The sequence below is a fragment of the Plodia interpunctella genome, chromosome 21 (assembly GCF_027563975.2).
Source record: "Plodia interpunctella isolate USDA-ARS_2022_Savannah chromosome 21, ilPloInte3.2, whole genome shotgun sequence".
In the NCBI taxonomy this organism is placed as follows: domain Eukaryota; kingdom Metazoa; phylum Arthropoda; class Insecta; order Lepidoptera; family Pyralidae; genus Plodia; species Plodia interpunctella.
The window spans coordinates 324,446-348,026 of NC_071314.1; the positions used below are offsets into that span (position 1 = coordinate 324,446).

The following is a 23,581-nucleotide window of genomic DNA, read 5'->3' on the forward strand; positions in this document are numbered from 1 at the left end:
GTAGTACCCTCGTTGTCTGTATGGATATGGAAGTGTCGTGTCTGTATGGTATGATACTCGTATGTACATAAAATACATTTTTTTTTTTAATTTGACTGCAAATAAAGAAATTTGAATACAGGATTATTAAAAGCAAGACAAGGCACAGTACAGACGATTTGGGGTTTGGGGTTGTGGTCATCTATACTGTGTGGCGTGCTCCGCTAAATCTGAAACATAAATACCTAGTAATTAATAAACATTTTGTTATATAAATATACTTACTTACATTTAATATAAAAATAAATAATAGCATTGTATAAAGTACTTACGTACTAAAGTGCATACAATATAAATATATAAACAAATAATATTATATAACTTAATTATAAACACAGTTTAAGGAAGTAACTAACTTAATATTGTATAGTGTAAACCACACTTACCATTTATCGATAGTTTGCATCGATAATTCCGACGCACTAGTCATCTCGGGATATGTACGGGGGGACAGCCTGCGCTCGCGCACCTCACCTGACCAGTACAGATTCACCTGAGACGCGGACCGCTTGCCCGCTTACGCGAACTGACGCGACGCCATTACTGGCTATATACTATCATTCTGCTTGAACTTCCTTTACCTTCTTACGAACTACTATCCTTGTGCTACGCTGTTAACTATTCTGCTTGTGCTGTATTCTTCTGCTTGTTGGAATAAAATTTGCATCGCAACGTGAGTTATATATAACTATAAATATATTTCATATAAATTAGATTTATATTTCATTCGAAATATATTTCATTCACTCCGCATCGACAAGAGAGAATTATAGTGGTAGGATACTTCACCGTCATCCTCGCCCACAACTACATCTATTTGTCGACCTCGGTGACGCAGTAGTAAAGTGCTTGCCTCTGAACAGAGAGATCCCGGATTCGATCCCCGGTCGGGTCATGATGGAAAATGATCTTTTTCTGATTGGCCCGAGTCTTGGATGTTTGTTTACCTATAGCTATATGTATATGTATTCGTTATAAAATATAGCATCGTTCTGTTAGTATCCCATTTATGTAGAAATTAGACCTTCACAGGCACCTTTCACCACCTTTAATTTATCTGTATATCTGTCCGTGGCATCGTAAAAGCATTTTTAGCTATAGAACATAGCGTATCAGGACACTTGCGCGAAAGACATACGCGCAAAAGTACCAAACTCAGAACATAGAATACAGTACAATTAAGCCAGAAAGCCGCAATATTTGTTAAAAGTTTGTATTATTCATTACTTATTACCGAGCTACTACGCATAATTTCGACAACACAATTCCAGCCAACTCTGACATTCTATCGGTATACAAAGCTATAGACTTATAAATTAACTAGATACCACGTAAAGATTTGTAATTGGGTAGAAAGCGATACGGCCAGTTCTACAATTTCTACAACACCTACATGTAACGACAATGCAGGTGTTACAGAAATGTCCGTATCGCTTTCAATCCCTTTGTGCAGAACACAGAAGTTTTATTGATAATAATAATATAACAATATGCTTTGCAGGTCGATACACTAAGGAGAAGACAGAACTTTTGTAATTTTTTTAACCAGCACAAAAATATCGGCAAACGGTTTGCCAAACTCTGTCGATTCCGATGTACATTGTTAGTTATTTACTGTGGTAAAAAGCTCACAATGCAATCAATCTACGCAATGTACGTAGTGTCAATAGTGTCGGCATTTGTCTGAGTTTGACGATATGAGTGGAAGAGCCGTTACATACAGCAATAATTTACTGTTCGATAATGCTATTAGCATTAAGTCGAGTTATTTTTACAAATCGTATTTCATTCAATAAAGTTTTAATAAAAAAATATCTGATGCTCTTTATGTACACCAAAATAGGGATAGTCATTATAATATTGTTAATGCCAAACATGGCCTTCTGTTCTCGCGATTTTTGACTCCATCCTAAGAAATAAATACATACTTGCATAATAATAATAAATTAATTTATTAAATTCTCACATGGATATTGGTACACGTAAACTCATTCAATTTACACTAAACACTTGTATGACATAAAATACATGTATATGTATTGCGAAATCTAACAAGACTTAATCAAATTACGTGTCCAACAATTCTTAAAAGAGTTGAGCCCGTACTGCCGCTTCTTTCGCACAGCACGCGGCATCTAGGAACAATTAAGTCTAAGAACGAAACAGAGTTTCGGGACGTTTCTACAGAGCAACTTCCCAAATTACTCCTATTACAAGTTACTTCACGAATTACAGGATTAACAACTTGTTCCTTGATGTTTCTTGTAGCTATTTCTTGGCAGAAAATACAGAGAAAGACATTTAGAAATACTTTTCTAAACAGGTACCTAGGTAGTATTTGTTTTATAGTTGTTTCTCATCTTTGTGTGTGTTCCGGCTGCTTTCGGGCCTGTGACGTCAGGAAGCCCGGAGTCAACATAAAAAAAAAACTTAAAATTTTGAAGTTTGTCTATGAATTTATAAGCGGTCGCCTGACTGACGTCAACCCTCCTTGGGAATGCTAATAAGGCTAGGTGTCCCTATTCGTCTAGTGCCTTACGGGAGGATATGATGTGGTCGTATTTTAGGGCGGAGTGGTCAAGCGAGCTCGGCTCGGTTGACATCCTGTAGACACCAACAACCCGATATGATCTATCACATATGAATAGCTTTGACGGCGCAAGTATTCAAGATTGTTCACTACATAACAGGTTGGTAAAAAATTAATAAAACTAGACTAACCTTGAAAAGTGATGTCTAGACAGATTAGCAACTGTTTTGATCACGTTTTAATCTTAACTGATTAAATATTTTCGCCAAAATATTTTAGTGCAAAATATAACTATTTGGAACAATAATATGAGAAAGGCATATCTCAACTTCTGTTATCTGCGTTGATTTTCAGACACCGCTGTCCTTGAGATTTTGTTCAGGAGTTAATATGAAGCGAGGTAATATATAAATTATTTTTAATAGCATTTACAGTGAACAGCACATCAACCTACTAAAATCTCGCGCCGCTATTACTGCACCATAGAGGTTCATGCAGGGTAACTAAATGTGCCGTTGACTGTACTAAATAGTCGTATCCCTGTCGCGTCTGCCTATACAAGCGCAATAAACTGAAAAACTACCAGACGGATTTTTATACGGTTTTCACCAATAGGTAGTGTGATTTCAGTGGAAAGTTTAAGTGCACATTTTATTATGGTTTTATCCGAGCGTGGCAGAGACGATGCTCCAGTTTTCAGTAAAACTCCCTTTCAAATTCAAATTCAAATTCAAAATTCTTTATTCAATTTAGGATAATATACATCACTTATTGACGTCAAAAAAATTACTGAAACTAAGTCTACTGCCGGCTTCCAAAGCGCAAGTGAAGAAGAAGCGGCGCAACAAACTTCACCGCAGCCTTTTCTCCAAGGACGTCACCTTCACTATTGATAACCTTAAACACAAAAAAATTTGAACAAATGTGTATACACAATTGTGCCATCGCATGTCAAATACAAATTCGACCTGGCGATAAATTACCGAAGCCCATTGGCCATGAAATGGTACACTTGGAGCCATAACTCCTGACTTGTTGCAGTGATGACCCCAGGCACGGAAACTTACTGTACTATCTACACTAATCACTACATGCTATATAAATCCTTACATATTATAAAACAAAATCCTCTGCCGCGTCTGTCTGTTCGCGATAAACTCGAAAACTATTGCACAGATTTTCATGCGGTTATCACCAATAGATAGTGTGATTCCTGATGAAGGTTTAGGGGTAATCATTTATTATGTTTTTATCCGAGCGAAGCAGGACGCTAGTATTACATAAAATTTTTGTTCCCCTTGTCTGCTAGAAGACCTGACGGTTTCCATACAGCTGAACACACGTTTTTTAAACATAACTAAGAACATTATCGATTCAATTCACTTTCAAATAAAATAAAAAAAAAAACTAGATTAAAATCGGTTAAGCTGGTTGATGGTGCTTCCACGATGCCACGGACAGATACGTTAAACTTAATAAATCCCGTCTTTCTGTCTGTACCTATGTATATGTAATCTTGTAAGAGGGGTAAACTAAATAGGGGAGATATTTAACTTAAACCCACGATAAAACAACAGACATTTATTAGGACAAAGAAATTATTTAACAATGTGTAATATGAATGTAAGTTACGAAAAGGGGATACAACAATTTATCAAGATAGGGAGTCTTAGAGTTTTCGCATACAATCGCCCGCTATGCAGTTCGCTAGCGAACCAACACATCAGTCGATCATACGCGGGCAGCCTATGTTGAGCGCACGAACGGGCAAGTAAGTGACCGACCTAAGTCGATGCGAGAACCGTCCCGATTGCACGCCAACGCAGACTGGCGAGCTACGCGCAGAATTTCTATTTATATGCGCGTGGCTACTCGGCGACGTGTGCGGCGGGGCGGTGGTGTCTCACTGGCGGCGCGCTGCTGGTCAACCGGCTCGCTGACGTCATTGAGGCGGGCTTGTTGTGTTACAGTCTCCCCCTCTGGTCCTGTAGGCGGCCCGACACGAGGACCAGTTGCTGTTTCGGCTGTAGTGGCTTGCTTTCTCGGGCGGCCCCGTCTGCGCAAAGGTCTTTCAGGATTAGGTAAAGGAGAGGCTGAGCCTTGATAGGGGCTCAGCGCAGAAGCATGATAAATACCCAGAGGTTTACGTTCTGTTGGTTGAGCGACTTCATAAGAACAGGGCCCATTTTGACGCAGAATGACGTATGGACCATCCCTTCGCGGTGCGAACTTTGCAGATTGGTAGCGCGCTGCGTTGCTCAGGAAGTTGGTAGCCACCATCACCAAGTCACCAGGCTGGTACGCAGGGGCTGGTCGCCGATGTTCATCGGTGAACTTCTTTCTTCGTTCTTCCTGGTTTTCTTGTACTTCTCTGGCTTTTCTTAACACATCTATTAACAGAATTAGTTTAGGTGTTATTTCGGGAACGAAGTTTTCATTTAAAGCTATTTGGCGGACATCGTGAGTGATATCATCTGTTGTTCTTAATTCCCTACCGAAGGTAAGGTATGCGGGTGTATGTCCGGTACTAAGACAGTTTGCCGTGTTCATGGCAAAACGTATGTTAGGAAGTTTCTCTGCCCATGAGCGATGATCATCTTCAACAAGAATTGCAAGCTGTGTCTTTAAATCTCGATTCCGTCTCTCGACTGGGTTTGTCTCTGGATGGTAAACTGGTATGAATGCATGGTTGATATCGAGACAAAAGGTTAGTTTTTGCATTACAGAGCTAACGAATTGTGTTCCATTATCACTAATTAGTCGTCGTGGTATTCCGTAACGCAGGAATATTTCATTTAGCAGCACCGTGGCACAAGCGTCGGCCGTTGCCTGTTCTAAGGCAAATAGTTCCACCCATCGAGTAGCAAAATCTTCAACAATGAAAATCCAAGTCATATTGTCTGTAGTAGGTGGGAGTGGTCCAAATAGGTCGAAAGATAGTGTCTCAAATCTTTGGTTCATAGGAGTGGTTTGTAATAAACCGGCAGGTTTCAGATTGCTTGGTTTATACCGTAAACATTTGATGCAGTTTTTAACATGTTTCTCTATTTCCTTTCTCATTCCTTTCCAGTAATATCTTGCAGATATACGTTGAAAAGTTTTCTCCGCTCCATAATGACCAGCTGTCGGATGGTCGTGGTAATGTTTTAATATAGCCGATGTTTCATGCTGAGGTATGACTAACTGGGCGGTGTCTTTATCATTGTCTTGTAGATAGCGATGTAACATGCCGCTATTCACAAAATATCCCTTGTTAGACCAATATATTCCATCTTCATCTTGTTTGGGTTTTTCAAGCGCGTCCAGGATTTTCTTTAGCTCGGGATCTTTCCGTTGTTCCAGCCTTATATCTGCTCCCGATCGCCGAGGTAAGTCAACAGAGACCACGCAGACCTGCACATTTTCAACTTCTTCAGAGCACGGAGGTCTGGACAGGCTATCGGCGACAACATTGGTTTTTCCTGGCACATATTCTATTTTCAGGTTATAAGGCTGAAGTTGTAAGGCCCATCGTGCCAGTCGCCCTGTAGGAGACTTGATGGACATTAACCATCTCAGAGCTTGATGGTCAGTCGCTACCACCAGCGAAGATCCTTCTATGTAGCCTCTAAATTTTGATATCGCCCATACTACTGCCAATGCTTCTCGTTCAGTAGTAGAATAGTTTCTCTCCGCCTTGGTCAGCAGTCTACTGGCGTATTCTACCGGGTGTTCTTCTGGTCCCTCCCCCTGGACCAGAACAGCCCCAATGGCATAAGCGCTGGCATCTGTTTTCACTACAAAAGGTTTAGTGATATCTGCTTGTTGTAGAATAGGCGCACTTGTTAGACGTTCCTTTAATTCAGTAAAAGCGTTCTCTTGTTCAGCGTTCCATACCCAGGCTGCATCCTTTTTCGTCAGTTGAGTGAGAGGATAAGCAATTTTCGCGAAGTTTGCTACAAATCGGCGATACCATGAACAAGTTTGTAGAAACGACTGCACTTGTCGCACGTTCTTTGGTGGTGGTAATTCTGTTATGGCTGATATTTTTGTCGGGTCAGTGCTTAAGCCATTTTCCGTAATTATATGTCCAAGGTATGTGATTTGGTTCTGACAAAACCGACATTTCTTCCTATTGACGACGACATTATGTTCTTTCAGAAGCTGAAACAGGGCGTTGAGATCTTGCATATGTTGATCAAAGAAGGGTGACAGAAGAATTATGTCATCGAGATAAGCAAGTAAATTTACTCCATCTAATTGTAGTTTTAATCTGTCGATAAACCTTTGAAACGTAGCGGGAGCATTGCGCAATCCGAAAGGCATTCTTTTAAATTCGTAAAGGCCAAACGGAGTCACGAAGGCAGTCTTCTCCTGATCTTCATCTCTTAATTTAATCTGCCAGTATCCCGCCTTTAAATCTAAGGACGACATGTATGGAGTAGGTTTGGCTTCATGCAGCAAATCATCGATTCTGGGTAATGGGTATGCATCTGCTACAGTTACACTATTTAACTGGCGATAATCTACGCACACTCTTACTTCTCCATTCTTCTTGGGGACCATCACAACTGGTGCCGCCCACGGGGATTTTGATGGCGTGATAATACCTTCATCCAGCATTTGCTCGATCTCTTTGCGCAAAATCTCCTTGCGTTGAGCTGATAGTCGATATGGTGCTGTTGCTATTGGTCTGTGATCTCCTGTGTTAATGCTATGCTCGACTAAACTGGCTGGCTGTCCGTTGGGAGTGAAAACGGCTGTATGTTTTTGCAGAAGGTCGTTTAACTTCATGTTTTGGTCTTCAGTAAGACTTCTCATACCTTCTACCCCAACCATAGCAAGGTCAATGCTCGGACCAAACATATTTCTACTACGTGGTGATAATTCTACTTCGGCGTTATTAATATTCATCTGTGCATCTCGAAATAGCGATCCGACGAATCTTGGCGAGTACCCATTGAGTGTAGCAGACGATCTTGGTGGTGTACTCGGAGGAGTAGAGTTGATTAGGAAAAGAGGTCCATATGAGTCAGCCATGGCGGTTTCCTCTTCCGGGATTTTCGTCGGGGATGGAGTCATTATCATGGGGCTCACCATCTTTTCTAATGATGTCATCTCAGCGAGTTTTGACAACACGGATTCAGTTGAGTTCACATCTGCTTCTACGGTAGATACTGCTGCAACATCCTCATCCTCATTTAGGAGGTTATATTTCTTTCCAGGGTTTTCTAAAAAGTGAAATAGTAACTGTGGCAGGTTTAGCACAATGTTTGCATCTTGGATAAAATCAACTCCTAAGAGTGTTCTATTGTCTGCTGACTCGGGAAGTACAATAAAGGTGGCGTTTAGGCGCGATTGGTCCAATTCGCGATTGGTCCAATTGTCCAATTCGCGATTGGTCCAATTCGCGGTTGGTCCAATTCGCGACTGGTCCAATTCGCAGTTGGTCCAATTCTCGGTTGGTCCAATTCGCGGTTAGTCCAATTCGCGATTGATCCAATCATAACAATGAACAAGCTGTCCGCCCCAGCGTCGCCTGTGAAACATCTTTCCAACGATGAAAGACTTTTTTAATATGAGGACAGTAGTTTATGAGTTTATTCATATCAAACATACATACATACATACAAAAATATAAATTTTTCCTCTTTGTAATATTAGTAGGTATAGATGTATAGATTAATAATTATACAATTACACATTTTTATGTACATGTATTGTTTATTTATCATAATCATATTACCAATCACATATGTGTTACAAGCTTCTTATAAATTATAATTGTGTACTTCGTAAAAAATGAACCAAGTTCAATAAAAATCAAAAATATACTATGATCGTAAACTTAACACATTCATCACATCTTTCATCAAATATATAAGAGAAAAAAATGTTTATACTCTTACTTATCTCAAGATAAGGTAGAAAAAAACTATGGCTTTATATAAATATATACATACGTATTTTTAGTCAAAATTATAATAATGTTCAAAGATATAAATAAATGTGACAAAAATACGTTTTTTCTCTTACTTATCACAAGATAAGGGAAAAAACTATGGCCATATATTTATATATTCATACGTATTTTTAGTCAAACGTATGATATTACAATAATCTTCAAAGATATACATAAATATGATAAAAATATGTTTTTTTTCTCTTACTCATCACAAGATAAGGGAGAAAAAAAGATTACCATATTTATGTATACATTATACATATCAAATCAAAAGTATGTTAAGAAAATTAACCTTAAAGATAATATAACAAAATTTTTTTCTTACTTATTACTAAAAAAAGGAAGAAAAAAATAAGACAGACTTATTTATGGCACTAGAAAATACATTCAAACAAAAATAAAAAGAACATGCTTTAACATAACTTTTTATCAATTTTTATATAATGACAATCGTAAATAGATAACTTTTTGAAAAAAAACATCAACTGTTATTGTTCCATTTTCTAGGCTTTTGAGTAATTTTTCATATTTTTTATCAAATAGAATGTCACAACTTCTCCTTTTGTTATTTACGTTTTTGAATAAACTTTGTGTTATTTTTTTATCATAATATTGACTTTCTTTTCGCAGTTTGTAAAGAAACCAAAACAAATTGGGTTTTTTAGAAATGCGTCGATTCAGCCGAGAATGCCAGCCCTCTAAAGCATTGGTTGTTCTATGGCGCTGATGAGCGCAGCTTAATATGTTTGGTGAGAGTCTTGGGTACCACTCCATCTCAAAATACTTGCGAAATTTGATAAATTTTTCGTTATCTGAAGAAGATTCTAATATATATCTCCAAGCTTCCGGAATGCGACTAGCTGGAAAAAGAGGAATCACCGATGCCTTTCTAGTAATATTTCGACCCTCTCTATTTCTATTTAATTTAATCTTTTTGGAGTATCTCCATATGGCGTCATTAAAGTGATGGTAGCATCCACTTATTTTTGCCTGAGGGAAGACAGCTGAAACGGCGTTCATTTGCGCCTTCTCATAATCGCATTTAAAAGATTTGACGTTGATACCCAATTTTTCCTTTAATAATGCGAAAACACGTAGGTAAGTTTTTTCTTTTTTATTGGGTAACAGCGTATAAAAAACAGGTATAATATTTGTCTTCGTTTTCGTAGAATTTAAATCTAAATGTAGCACGTAAAGCTGGTAAAACGGCTTTGGAACTGTTTTAAAAGTACCATCTGCAAAATAACTTTCATGGTTCTTAGCAATTTTTCTACCTAACCTTGTCCCAAATATAAAAATTTTTTCTTCGTCTTCACATCTATCTTCAATCAACAAAAAATTATTTGTTAATGCTTCTGGTAATTTCAATTGTTTTGTGTTGTTACAATTCAATAAATTGGTTTTCAAATATTTCTTTCGAGCTCTGTATAATGAATCCTTTATCGTTCTAAATTTGGGAATAAACCTGGGATTTAAATTTTGAGTCTTTTCTTCAAATATATTTTGCACTGGGCCTAAATCATTGCATACCGCTTTCTTTAATGATGAAATTAACTTTGCTAATTTATTAGTGCAATCAGACTCACCACATGTATGTCCTGTTTTAGATTTCCTTAAAATAGTTTTCCTTGTTGAATCTATGGTTACAGTAGCACTACATATTTTTCTTTTGTTACACCTCCACAACGAACTGCCGTTTGTATTAATTATATTTAGATTATACCGGTGTCTCTTATAAAGCAGTGTGTCATTACCACGTTTGTTTTGAATAAATTCAAACTGTTCATTCTTTGTTCCGTCCATTTTATACTGAATTTGCAAATTTTCAAGTATGGAGCTCAAATGCAACGACTAATACCCCATTGCAAAACCGCACGTAACATGACAGATTTGTTATGACAAATACGATTTTTTTTACTACCTACCCTCAATGACGATTATATTCCTATGCGTTTTGTTTTAACAATCGAGCAACCGATATAATAATTTAATAATCATTTCATTAAATATTTTTTTAAATTATATTACATTAAAATATACATTTATTTTTATAATATTTATGTTTTGTTCTAACGTAAATTTATTTTAATATTGTTTATAAAAATATTTTTTGACGACCGCCGTGGCGCAGTGGGAAAGACCTTGCCTCTGAACCACGGGGTCCCGGGTTCGATCCCCGGTCGGGTCAAGATGGAAAATGATCTTTTCCAGATTGGCCTGGTTCTTGGATGTTTATCTATAAATGTATTTGTTATAAAATATAGTATCGTTGAGTTAGTATCCCATAACACAAGTCTCTCTTACTTTGGGGCTAGTTCAATCCTGTGTGATTTCCCATTTATGTATTTAAAAAATAAGATTTTGGACCAATCGCGAATTGGACCTATCGCGAATTGGACCAACTGCGAATTGGACCAAACGCGAATTGGACCAACCGAGAATTGGACTAACCGCGAATTGGACCAACCGCGAATTGGACATTTTTTGCATCTTTGGACCAATCGCGAATTGGACCAATCGCGCCTAAACGAAAGGTGGTGTCAATGGTGCGCCCTTCCAAAGTTACCGGAACCGTTGCCCGCCGTATCTTTTGTCGCCTTCGCAACCCATCTGCTAGTGTGATGTTGGCTGTTTCGAGCATGAACTTGACGCCGTTCTTCTCTAGCACTCGATGCAGAGTTGTCGATGCAACACTTAATTTAGCTCCGGAGTCTAGATGTGCTCGTCCTTGAATACCACAAATGCTGATATTGACTGTAGGTCGCAGTCTCGATATTGCAACCAGGCTGGGATTTACTGCATAAAATCCGACATCGACGGCTCCAACCTTGTTCTTGTTACAGGTCTGGCAACGACTTCTCACGACTCCTGGTGCACCACATCCGTAACACGTTATTTTATTGAGCGGCTTATTAGAAGAACTAGCTGTCGGTTCTTGCTTAGACGTCGTCGTTTCTGATGAAGTTTCTTTGGTTGCTTCCTTCTTACGGCAGACATTCTCTAAGTGACCATATGATCGGCAATATGTGCATCTAGGCCTCTTCCCTGTTTGCGGTGCAGTAAAATTTGGCTTGCCTCTTGACCGTTCAGAGAGAGTTTCTTCGACTTGCCGAGCTTTCACCAAAAACTCGTCAAATGAGTTGACCGAATCCCTAGGAATACGGTCTCTTATGACAATGTGCAGGGATGTATATAGAAGGTCTAGGCATTGCGATGAAGTAAGGCTTGGCTTCGGCAATTCGGACATAAGGGCTCTCTTCTTGGCAACGAAGAACTCTATGCCTCTTGGGTTCTCCTGCTTCACGCTGACGATTTCCTCATACACCTTATACGCTGGCCGTTTCGGTGCAAACGTTGTGCGAATCAATGCTATAGCCTCTGTCCAAGAGGTAATATCGTCTTTAACTCCAAGCCACCATACAGCGGCCTCTCCTACTAATAGGAGTGTAAGTCCTTCAATGGCGCTTTGGTCAGATATGGACTCGATTTTCTTGTAGGTGCTTATCGTAGAAAGAAAAGCTTCGACTGTAGCAGCATCACGAGTACCATCATAACGGGCAGTGGACGATGCGAAGCTACCACCCTTAGGGCTACTTGTAAGATCATTTCTAGTAGCTAAAACCCCAAGGAGTTCACGGAACTGTCCGTCGGAAAAGCTTACGTTAGCCATATTAGAAATAAGACGAGGACTTCGTCTTGGTAAAATATTATAAAAGTTTTTATCAATTTTGGAAACAAAAGTATCTATGTGGGTAGTTAAATAAATAATGTGTGCAAAATATATTTACACAAAGTAATAAAAGAAAGAAAGTAAATAAGACTAAAAGAAAGTACTTATATCGGAGGAATAGAAAAGAGAAAAAAAAAATTACAATAGGGTAGAGGAAAAAAAGTGACAACAAAGTCAAGCCCCAGTTGGGACGCCAGATGTAAGAGGGGTAAACTAAATAGGGGAGATATTTAACTTAAACCCACGATAAAACAACAGACATTTATTAGGACAAAGAAATTATTTAACAATGTGTAATATGAATGTAAGTTACGAAAAGGGGATACAACAATTTATCAAGATAGGGAGTCTTAGAGTTTTCGCATACAATCGCCCGCTATGCAGTTCGCTAGCGAACCAACACATCAGTCGATCATACGCGGGCAGCCTATGTTGAGCGCACGAACGGGCAAGTAAGTGACCGACCTAAGTCGATGCGAGAACCGTCCCGATTGCACGCCAACGCAGACTGGCGAGCTACGCGCAGAATTTCTATTTATATGCGCGTGGCTACTCGGCGACGTGTGCGGCGGGGCGGTGGTGTCTCACTGGCGGCGCGCTGCTGGTCAACCGGCTCGCTGACGTCATTGAGGCGGGCTTGTTGTGTTACAATCTTTAAAACGACGCAACGGATTTTGATGCGGTTTTCACCAATAGATAGTGTGATTCTTGAGGAAGGTTTACGTGTATAATTTATTATGTTTTCACCCGATTGTTTGTTTTAGACAATATGCATAGAGAAATTCTCTAATCTCTAACGTAATTTGCACCATAAACAACCTCCAAAATGACAATGCTACAAAGCAGCGGAGTCAGCAGGGCGGAAAGAGTCTCTTTAAAATACTGGAGTAATATAAAAATCGCAAGGTTTATACCAGCTTATGCTGTAGCGGTGAAGCAATGGTGTTGTAATGTTTAAGACTGTGGATCGAAAGGTCTCGGGTTCGCATACCACTCTACTAGGTCGAACACCGTTTGAATAGCCAATCCGACTCGAAGAAGCCTTTATTGTTCCCTAGTTGCATACAGAGCTGTTACGCTGCGAAGTCCGACTCAGCATCCTGATTTTCATGCGGTTTCACCTATTGGTAAAAGATAAGAGTGATTCCTGAGGAAGGTTTACGTGTATAATTTATTATGTTTTTACCCGAGCGAAGTCGGGACGGTCCGCTAGTAAAAAATAAACCTTATAATTTTGTTTGGTTTGGTTAGTTGCAATATAAGGTTTCACCGTCAATGCTGGACATTTCAAAGCCAATAACGGAAAAATGCGATTTCGAAATTTCGAAGCCTATAAAAACGAGTGAGCCTTTGCGTCGTATCACCATCCGCCGATGTAGGGCGCTGCCCTGACCTTGGGCGGACCACTTCCGGAACTATGGCCGAGGGCTATTTGTAGAAAATATAATAAATATTTGACAGTACTTATCCTATATATTCGTCAGTGGTATATATATATATATATATAACGGCGAGTTAGGCCCTTCAGAATGAGTGATGATTAGAAAGAGTGATGTCAGCATGGTGACCAACTTCATTCATCAGACATTGCGAGGTAATCAAAGAAACACAAATTTTAAAAACACTTTATAATTATCAAATTGCACTTAACATAAATTTTGCCTAAGTAACAATTTGTTTAAACAACACACAAAAGTATTCAGGCTAAAAATAATGACAACAATTACTCACAGTCATGTTCAGCTCGAGCACCTCCAACAGAATGTGTTCCAAACTGATCACTCAACGACTTAGGTAAACGCAAACCCCACGTGACCATAACGTCACAATGTGCTTGCGGATACAGTCATCAAAACGTACTTTCAATTGTTGAGAAATTGTTTTAACCACGTCATTATTCTATCAAAAATCTTAAATAAGTAAGTTATAATTTTTAACAAATTTGTTTTTAACAAATTAATTGTTTTCGGATTTAAATAAACATCATTTATTTAGTTGTTAAATTTGCCACCGGATATGTTTTCATCAGACAAAACAACATGGCTGACTTAGCCATTCAATTCTTATTTCAAAACAAATACTAAAAAAAAATGATGAAAACACATTCATAAAAATTTATAATTTAGCCCTAATCAAAAAAATTTGCTTTATAGGGTATGATGGTTAATTTAATCGATAATTAATTTTACAAGTATTAATTACTTATTTAATAATTAATAATAACGACGCGTCGACATATTATTAGCGGTCCGTTCCGGCTTCGCTCGGGTAAAACCATAATAAATTATACATCTAAACCGTCTTCAGGAATCGCACTATCTATTATTGTCGCACGAGCAATGTTGCTTAATAACGAAAAGTTATAAAATCAACTAATTAAAAATATCTCTCCGTGATTTCATCGGAGAACCAATAAATCAAGAACTTATATTTGTGTTGGTGTTGAAGACAATGTCAGAGAGAGTAATATTTCTGTTTTTTATTTGCGATAGATAGTTCTTTGCTTGTCAGACGATAATGGGAAAACATTTGATACCCTTCGCCCACAGATTATAGAATGATGTATCTAATAGAAGTGACATCTGGGGTTTTTTATCAACCTGTTCCATCCCACTGCTGGGCAAAGATCTATCAACTTTCAGAGGAGAGAGAGAGAGAGAGAGAGAGAGAGAGAGAGAGAGAGAGAGAGAGTCATATGCAGATTGCAGCGGGTTGCACTAGTCACTGTTGGCGTTTAACCTGCGCAGAAAAGTGCAAAGTTCGCAGTTTTAGTTAAATGGTGAACTCAAAGACTGTTTGTCGTTGACTTTGACTAAGGATGTGCAACTCACCCTCTGTCACTTGTGTTTGCAATATGTATCCTATGGATCACAGTCTGATATATATATATATATATATATATATATATATCGACTTAATAAGTCTGTTCTATGAATCTATGGATATTTTTCGCACATTGTGGGAAGTTTGTTTTTCTGAATATAACTTGGTAAAACGATACACCATATGTAATATTATGACTGTGTTCTGAGAGTAAACACTTCGTCTTTGACATAGTAGTGTGGTGGCGTAGTCTAGTCACATTTAGGTGAGTATATAGACTTGATGTTTGTTTATTTACAAAGCCATATATAGAATCATAGGTCGAAAACATTTATAATTTTTTTGTACATTATACAACGAATTAAACAAAAAAAAAATGACGTAAATCCGTAGAGCTACACATACATAAACTACTACCATGTGTAGCCAACTAAGACCGGCTGAATCTAGGTCTAGCTGGCTAAATTTAGGTGTAGCCTCACTTCGCAATTTAGCCGTAACATATATAGAGATATACAAGTAGAATGAGAAAAACACGTTTATTGTTATTACTTCCGACGTGACTCGGGATGGAACAACCCCCTCTCCTGGGGGTTGATGCTTATTTAAGGGATGTTCAAGGCCGGCGGACATGTTTTGATGAAAATAGACGCGTCTGGAGAATTGTTAAATAGACGAAATTAGGTTATCGATCGTAAATATATAAAATCCTCATATATTGTAAAAAAAAGAAGTCCGCATGACGCGTCTGCCTGTGTGAATGTACGAGATTTTGATACACTCAAAAACTCGTACTATTTTGAATCATACGAGGGATACTCGCTACTCCATTTCCCCCCGAAGGTACAAGGCGACTAAGGGATAATAAAAACCTTGAAATATTCAAAATTAAAAGGTAAGTTTTTTAAAATTCCGTTTGTATTGTTTAAGTAAGATACGAGATTAAAAAAAAACTAAAAATAACCTAGCAACAAATAATGAACAGCCCTTACTTGTCACATATAGGGCGTATACCTGAGCGCGCTTCGGATCAAACAGATAACGATTCCCAACCAGAAGGTTCAATATAATTAATGTCAATCACATATTGGTCGAGTAGTGAGGCGAGTTGCAGCCGAGTTCATCTGGGTGAGCCACTTCGAGTAAGGTATTCTTGATACAGGTACCCCAAGCAAGAAACATATCTGTTATCGTTATGGCAACTTATTTGCTGATTTTTATCCAGACGATTTACTGGACCGGGCACTCAAAAAAAGTTTTTTACATGATTAGTACACTAAATATCTGATTGAAAGAAAAATCGAAGTAAGAAGAAGAAGGAAAGTCTTCTTTCCTTAAAAGAAAGCCATTAAAAGCATTCCTAGATGAAATAAAAGAGAAGGCAGAGGAGGTGAAATCGATGGCGATTAAGATGGAAAGTGCTCCACCGACAAGAACAAAGTTCTTAAATTATGATGATTATGATGAGTTCACTAATCCGTCAGGATATTATTGATTGTTCGTAAGCGACTTCGATTACCGGTGCTGTCCCACTGCTGGGCAAATGCTTTCCCTCTACTTCTTATCTGTCTATTGCATAACTTCTCCAGTTTTTATCCGTTGCATCGAAATCGTCCGACCATCTTGTCCTGGGGCGGCCTCCTGTTCGTTGCCAGGCCAGCAGGGACCCATTCTGTGGCTATTCTAGCCAACATTGCTTGATGACCTTGATGACAATGACGACCTCGGTGGCGCAGTGGTAAAGTTCTTGCCACTGAACCGAGAGGTCCCGGGTTCGATCCCCGGTCGGGTCATGATGGAAAATGATCTTTTTCTGATTGGCCCGGGTCTTGGATGTTTATTTATATATGTATCTATTTATAAAATATAGTACCGTTGAGTTAGTATCCCATAACACAAGTCTCGAACTTACTTTGGGGCTAGCTCAATCTGTGTGATTTGTCCTAATATATTTATATTTATTTATTTATTGCTTGGCCTACTTTTGTTAAATTGGGACCGTATTATTGCAATCCGTGCAGTGCTTCGTTAAATCGGATGAAGTATTGCTTGAACTTGAAAATCTTTTGATGTGCGGAAAGTACATCAACTTATAACTCCCCCTCGGCTGTCGTCGGAGGAAAAAGCATTTTACCAATACCAGTACTCAAAGTTGTTGCAAATTATAATATCGAAAACAATTTAAAGTCTAACTACACGTTGAGACTTGCAAATGCGTAAGTGAGATAAAACGCTGTGCGATATACCCATCTTTGTCACATCGTCCGCGCGGCATTAACCAGGAATTTTCCGCTCGCGAGACTGATTCTAAAGGCTTTTTACTCCTATCGTAATGGAGCGAGCGTTATCGCTTAACCTGGTGAAAATGTAATATATGAGGGATTTTATTAACCGGATTTAAGCCAAATACTGCAAACCATTATCGACAAATGGTATTTCTTTCTCTTTTGCTTGCGGTCATAAGTAACTAATATGCGACTACGGACTATAAGTAAACGCTCGAAGTACGAAAGTATAAGCTAACAGAAATAAATTAAATCGCTCATCTACTCTACCAATGTGACCATCAAAGCGCGGAAGGTCATATGCATACAATTAGCGAGCGCTTTGTTTATAAAATGTGGGGAAAATTGAAGGGTTCTAGAACATCCTACCGGAATTGAGATGTTTTCATATGAAATTCGTAGGTTTATTGGTTGAAAAACGATTTCTCGCTTCCTTTTTCGTATTTTAAGGAACATTTTGTCGATATTTTGGTCATTGTTTTTAATAATTTAGGATTGAGGAGGATTGAGTATGTTTGAATTAGGATTATTATTAAGTCACACAGCTAAACGTATTTTTGCCGATATACAAACGATTTGAATTGAATTATGATGGTACTGGAGATTTGTAGAATCAATTTGGTATGTATAAATAAATAAATAAATATATTAGGACAAATCACACAGATTGAGCTAGCCCCAAAGTAAGTTCGAGACTTGTGTTATGGGATACTAACTCAACGATACTATATTTTATAAATAGATACATATATAAATAAATATCCAAGACCCGGGCCAATCAGAAAAAGATCATTTTCCATCATGACCCGACCGGGGATCGAACCCGGGACCTCTCGGTTCAGTGGCAAGAACTTTACCACTGCGCCACCGAGGTCGTCATATTATAATAGTAGTCGTATAATTGTGTAAATTTATTATAAATTTAATTTACCTCGTTTTTCATCTTACAATACAATAAAGAAGTAAAGGAAGACCAAAGAACAGACAGAGAGAGTGGGTTCGGCAGGATATGGCTAAGAGAAACGTAACAGATAGGAAAAACTGAAGGCTCACATACTGTACCGACCACACATAAAGTGGGATAAAGGTAAACAGTTGGTGATGACTCATCTTGCAATAAACAAACTCACGTCACTGTAGTACTACACTGTAAGCAGTGAATCTGAAAGTGAGTTTGACATGTTATGTTAATCCTTGAGCTGACAGTTCGGTATTCTACATCAAATGGGCGTGATTAGCACATTTATTAGATTAGATTTTAGATTGAGATATGTTAAGACTGTCTGAAAAATGAGTAGTGTATGTGCTCTATATTATTTATTTATTTATTTATGCACATATACATGATGATGCGATGTCGGCCACACTGATGCACGACTGTAATTCATTTATAGTTTTACTAATAACTAGTTTGAAAGATCCTCAACTTTTCACATTTATAGCAAGTTACAAGCGTTGCCGATTTTGGCCAATAGCCAGGCAAAGTAATTGATAGTCATAATGTGGGTCGGGGATTTAATAATATTCCCAAAAGGCTTTGTTATTAATGTCATTCCTACTTTTTTTTATTAAACTTAAACTTCTACTAAGAATATTTATATCTTTAAGGCATCTGCACTCTATGCCTGTTCCACACTAACGGCAAACTCAGGCAGATGACGACGCGAGGAGCTCACTTTGCTATGTGAGCTTTATATTACCGCAAGGAAAAAGTACCTACCTATATCAAAAGCGCCATGTTCGGCAATTGTCGTTCATGTATATAGATACAGTTTTTACGACTTTAACCTTTACTGGGTAGACAGAGCCAAGAGTTTAGCTGTATAGTGAGCTTATTCTGTTGTTGTCTATCAACTGTTAAAGCTTTTTATATTTTAGTCGTTGCAAACGACTTTCACGGGTATATAGAATGGTACTATTCTAGGGCGGGAAACACACGTCAGTCATACATCCCTATTATCCCATTTGAATACATATAATTTTCATGTACAGAGAAGGACATAGGGTACCTTTCATTCCGAAAAAATAACTGATCCCGTGGGAAATTCCCGCGGGTGAAGCCGCGGGCAAATGCTAGTACTGTAGATACGTATACCGTAGTCCAGGAAGTTCATATCAGAATAATTAACTCACCGCGGCACGAATGCAATCAGCCATGTTCAATTGAACATCGCTCTCAATCCGATCCAGATATTTTTGTTTATTCAGTAGGCATTTCGAGCGGGTTAATTGGCTTAAATATACAGGCAATGTTTTATCTTTACATATTATAAAAGAAGTCGTGTCTCTCTGTTTGTATGAACTCAACTACGGAACGAATTTTTGTACGGTTTTCACCAATAGATTGCGTGATTCCTGAGAAAGGTTTAGGTATATAACTTATTATGGTTTCACCCGAGCGAAGCCGGACTAACTGTAAAAATAAAAATTGAGCCTATAATTGCATAAAATACTAGCTGCGCCCCGGGGCTTCGCTACCGTGGGAATTTCGGGATAAAAAGTACCCTGTGTGTTATTCCAGGTAATTTTCTACTTGTGTACAAAATTTTATAACAATCGGTCCAGTAGATAATGCGTGAAGAGGTAACAAACAAACAAAGTTACTTTCGCATTTATAATATTGGTTGGGATGAAGTAATTAAAACTTTAGCTGTCACGAAATATGTGACCAAAAATTAATTAATGCGATCCAATTTAGCACCTAGTGCTGCATCGCAAACTCATGTCGTAAGAGATGATAGTACCTCGTTAGGCCCGCGTGGACTAAAACAAATAATACAAATGATATTATTATGTTGACAAGGCAGGTAAACTGTATTGGCCCTTCTGATAATACGGACTATACCCTAAATCCGATAACCTATAGAACAAAAGTGGACGGTCTGCAGAAAGAATAAAATAAAAACAAAAAAATAAAAACGTTATTTTGTTGGGGCTCCTGAGCTGGGATCTCTTGTTGGATTTTATTCCCGTACAGTTTGTTTTGCAATCGATATAATCTGAAAATGGAATGGACAGATTTAACCCATCGAATTTATTACCAAACAAAACCGAATTAAACTGTGGGAATTCCACAGTGGGTAAACATTCCGATTGTTCTGGAACATTCGGCGAATGTTCAACAATGTATCGGGAAAAACATGTGAAACGGGTCGCAATCCGGGAGTGCCGGCAGAAGTGAAAACTTGAATATTAACGTTGTGCATTTTTGACATCTTACGAATTTTCGATGATCAAGTGTCCTGGCGTGTGTGCACAACGCCGCTAAAGAACTATTCATTTCAAAAATTATTTTGGACAAAGAAAAAAAATATTTCTCGTGATCTTTCTTTTCAGTTGCAACACACCCTTAAAATAATAATTTAGTTAAGATTTTCTCATTACATGCACATTCTATAGGTGAGTATAGATAATGGTTAAGTAAATAGACAAAAACTGCGTCATTCGTTCATATGTGTATAACATCCAAATAAAAAGTTTTTCAATAAATGCGTAACGTACAGTCAAGAGTACCTATCCAAATTCATTGCAAACCGCTATTGCCGCGGGGCGTAGCGGTTCATGCTGGGTAACTTGATGTGCGGTTGACTGTACAGTAGCGAAGTTCTTGACTTATGGCTTCAATTTTTATGAGTTCGTTATAATTTAGTAAGTAATGGGATGAATGATTATACAAGTTTATTTGTCAGACAAATTAAAAAAACCCCGACTTTCAATATTCATTTCGCTACAACTTTTGAACACCTGAACCGATTTTCATGAAACATGGCTAGGAACACTCGGGATTAAATTATCTATGACAAAAAAAAAAAACTAAACGAAAATCGGTTCACCCGTTTGGGAGCAACGATGACACATACAGATACACAGATACACATACAGACACGTTGAACTTATAACACCCCTCTTTTTGCGTCGAAGGGTAAAAATAAAGAAATTTACAATATTTTGATGTCACTACATGGTATAAAACAAAGTCGCTTCCCGCTGTTTGTCCCTATATATGCTTTGATCTTTGAAACTACGCAACGGATTTTCATGCGAGTTTTTATACTTAGATATTTATGAGTTATTCATGATGTTACAATTTATTATGGTTTTACCCGAACGAAGCCGGTATGGGCCTATTGATACTATTGATAAAAAGTAAGATAGTATCGATAGTATTGCTCTGCGATGTTAGATATGTTTTTCCTCAAACTATCGATAGTCAATCGAAACGCAATCGATAGCTAACTTTCGAGCGGCAACACTAATGCAGGTGGGCGTAATAAAAAGATTCTTCTAATTGGTTTCCTAACAATCAATGTGATCTTTCCAAGACACACTTCATTAATCTTACGATCGTTTGATCAAAGTTCTCGACTTTATTTCACATAATTCTGTAAACAAACTCCCCTTGTTCAGTCGTTCCAGTCAATTTACGCTTCAAATAAATATTTTTACGTCTAGTTTTTTGTTTTCTGTCGGATGTTTTTCAGAATAACTATTTTATGGCTGTAATCTAACTCCAAGTCTAGTGGACATTTACTTGTAAAACATATAAGTAAATGATTTGTGATCTTCAAGTGTCTGAAAGTAACTATTATATTAGATTATGGATATCGAGTACGTCATGCATACTCAAATGGTCAAACCGGTAGCGGCGTCGTGGATCGGGTCGGGAGGTTACCCCTATTGTGGTTGAGCTTCGCGATGGCTGACTCACGCGTCAACTCGTGAACGGGTGCTGCCCTTTTGACCATGTACTTTATTGTGTACTTACATTGTTATATTACTGATAAAAATATATACATAAATTTATATTTAAAAAATGGTAAGCCCTTCTGGCATAATAGGGACTAACACTGTTTGAATGAGTTTCTTTCGGCATTTCTTCTCAGCAGTGGTCGTTCCGAAATGCTAGTAGTTTGTAGCTTTGGTAAACATCATTTAATTTAGAATATGACGTGAAAAAGTGCCTGTGAAGGCCTAATTTCTGAATAAATTATTTGATTTTGATTTTGGAGCGGACGCTGAGCTCCGACGCTTTGCTTTTACCTATTGAATCCCACCACTTAATATAAATGCGATAATTTGTAAAGATGTATGTGTATATGTATGTTTATTACTCTTTGGAATTTGGTACACGGGTAGAATATAACCTGAAATAACTCATAGGTTACTTTTTATCCCGAAATTCCCACGGGAGCGAAGCCCCTGGGCACACCTAGTAATATATAAGTCTGTGTATTGAATGAAAATATCTTATTGTGACTTATCAACCTGAGACATGCCGCTTAAAGCCGCAGCGTGGCGCCACAGGCGAACCTGTTTACTTCGGGCGGGAACCGGGATTCAATCACTCATGAATATTTAGTTTCTGACGGGGGTGTGAGGAAGTGTTGAGGTGTAAGCGATCAGCGTTTTATTTTATTTTTGTTTAAATAGAATTATATTAAGGTTTTTAAAGAGCACTCAACGACTAACCCAACACAGAACGGTTATCCAAGACTCAAATGGCCGAAAAGACCACTCACAGAGATCATTACAAAAGAATGAAACTCAATCTATATTGCAAAAAAAAATCCAAATTCAAATTTCAAATAATTTATTCAGGAATTAGACCTTCACAGGCACTTTTTCAAGTAATTTTTTATATTAAGTAATTATTTCTCACAAGCTACAAACTACTGGCATGCAACAATCCGAATTCCAAATTCAAAATGTTTATTTCCATTCATATTTTACATCCGTCAACTATTACGGAACGATTCCAATACAAGTCTGTTCAATTTAGGAACCTAAAGTGATTCATATTCATACAAAAAATTAACTCGGTGGTACGAATTTGCGATGCAGATCAGTTTAGGTCCTGAACTGCATCGCAATAAGAGATGATTGTAAGCCCCCTGTTCTCTTGGCACTGGGCCCACTGTCACAGTTTGCAACCCAGTCGGATATTTGCCAAACAAAAAAATGGAACGGGAAAAAATGGCGGATCTAATGATACAGACAGTCCTATAAGCTAACTTTACACTATTTAGAAATACCTAGATACGATATAATAATATATCTTGCCATGTCCAATGTCATCTACGAACCTAACAGGAATAAACTATTCATCTTAAAAAATAGGAGCAATATACTTAACCTGTAACAATTTATTAATCACTAGCGACCCGCCTTGACTTCGCACGAATGCAATATTACATATACTTTCCTCTTTAATCACCTTATCTATAAAAAAA

General features: G+C 37.9%; 2 protein-coding genes across 2 annotated transcripts in view; one reads left to right on the forward strand and one right to left on the reverse strand.

Annotated features, from left to right (window-relative positions):
• The window catches only part of LOC128678981 (calcium/calmodulin-dependent protein kinase kinase 1), a 118,179-nt gene that overhangs the window by 84,360 nt on the left and 10,238 nt on the right, over positions 1-23,581 (reverse strand). The gene's annotated exons all lie outside the window — the stretch shown is intronic.
• Positions 600-23,581, forward strand: part of Jhbp12 (Juvenile hormone binding protein 12) — an 82,862-nt gene continuing 59,880 nt past the window's right edge. The window contains exon 1 of the mRNA XM_064436664.1: positions 600-712. The gene's annotated coding sequence lies outside the window, so the exon portion shown is untranslated. The remainder of the gene's footprint in view (positions 713-23,581) is intronic.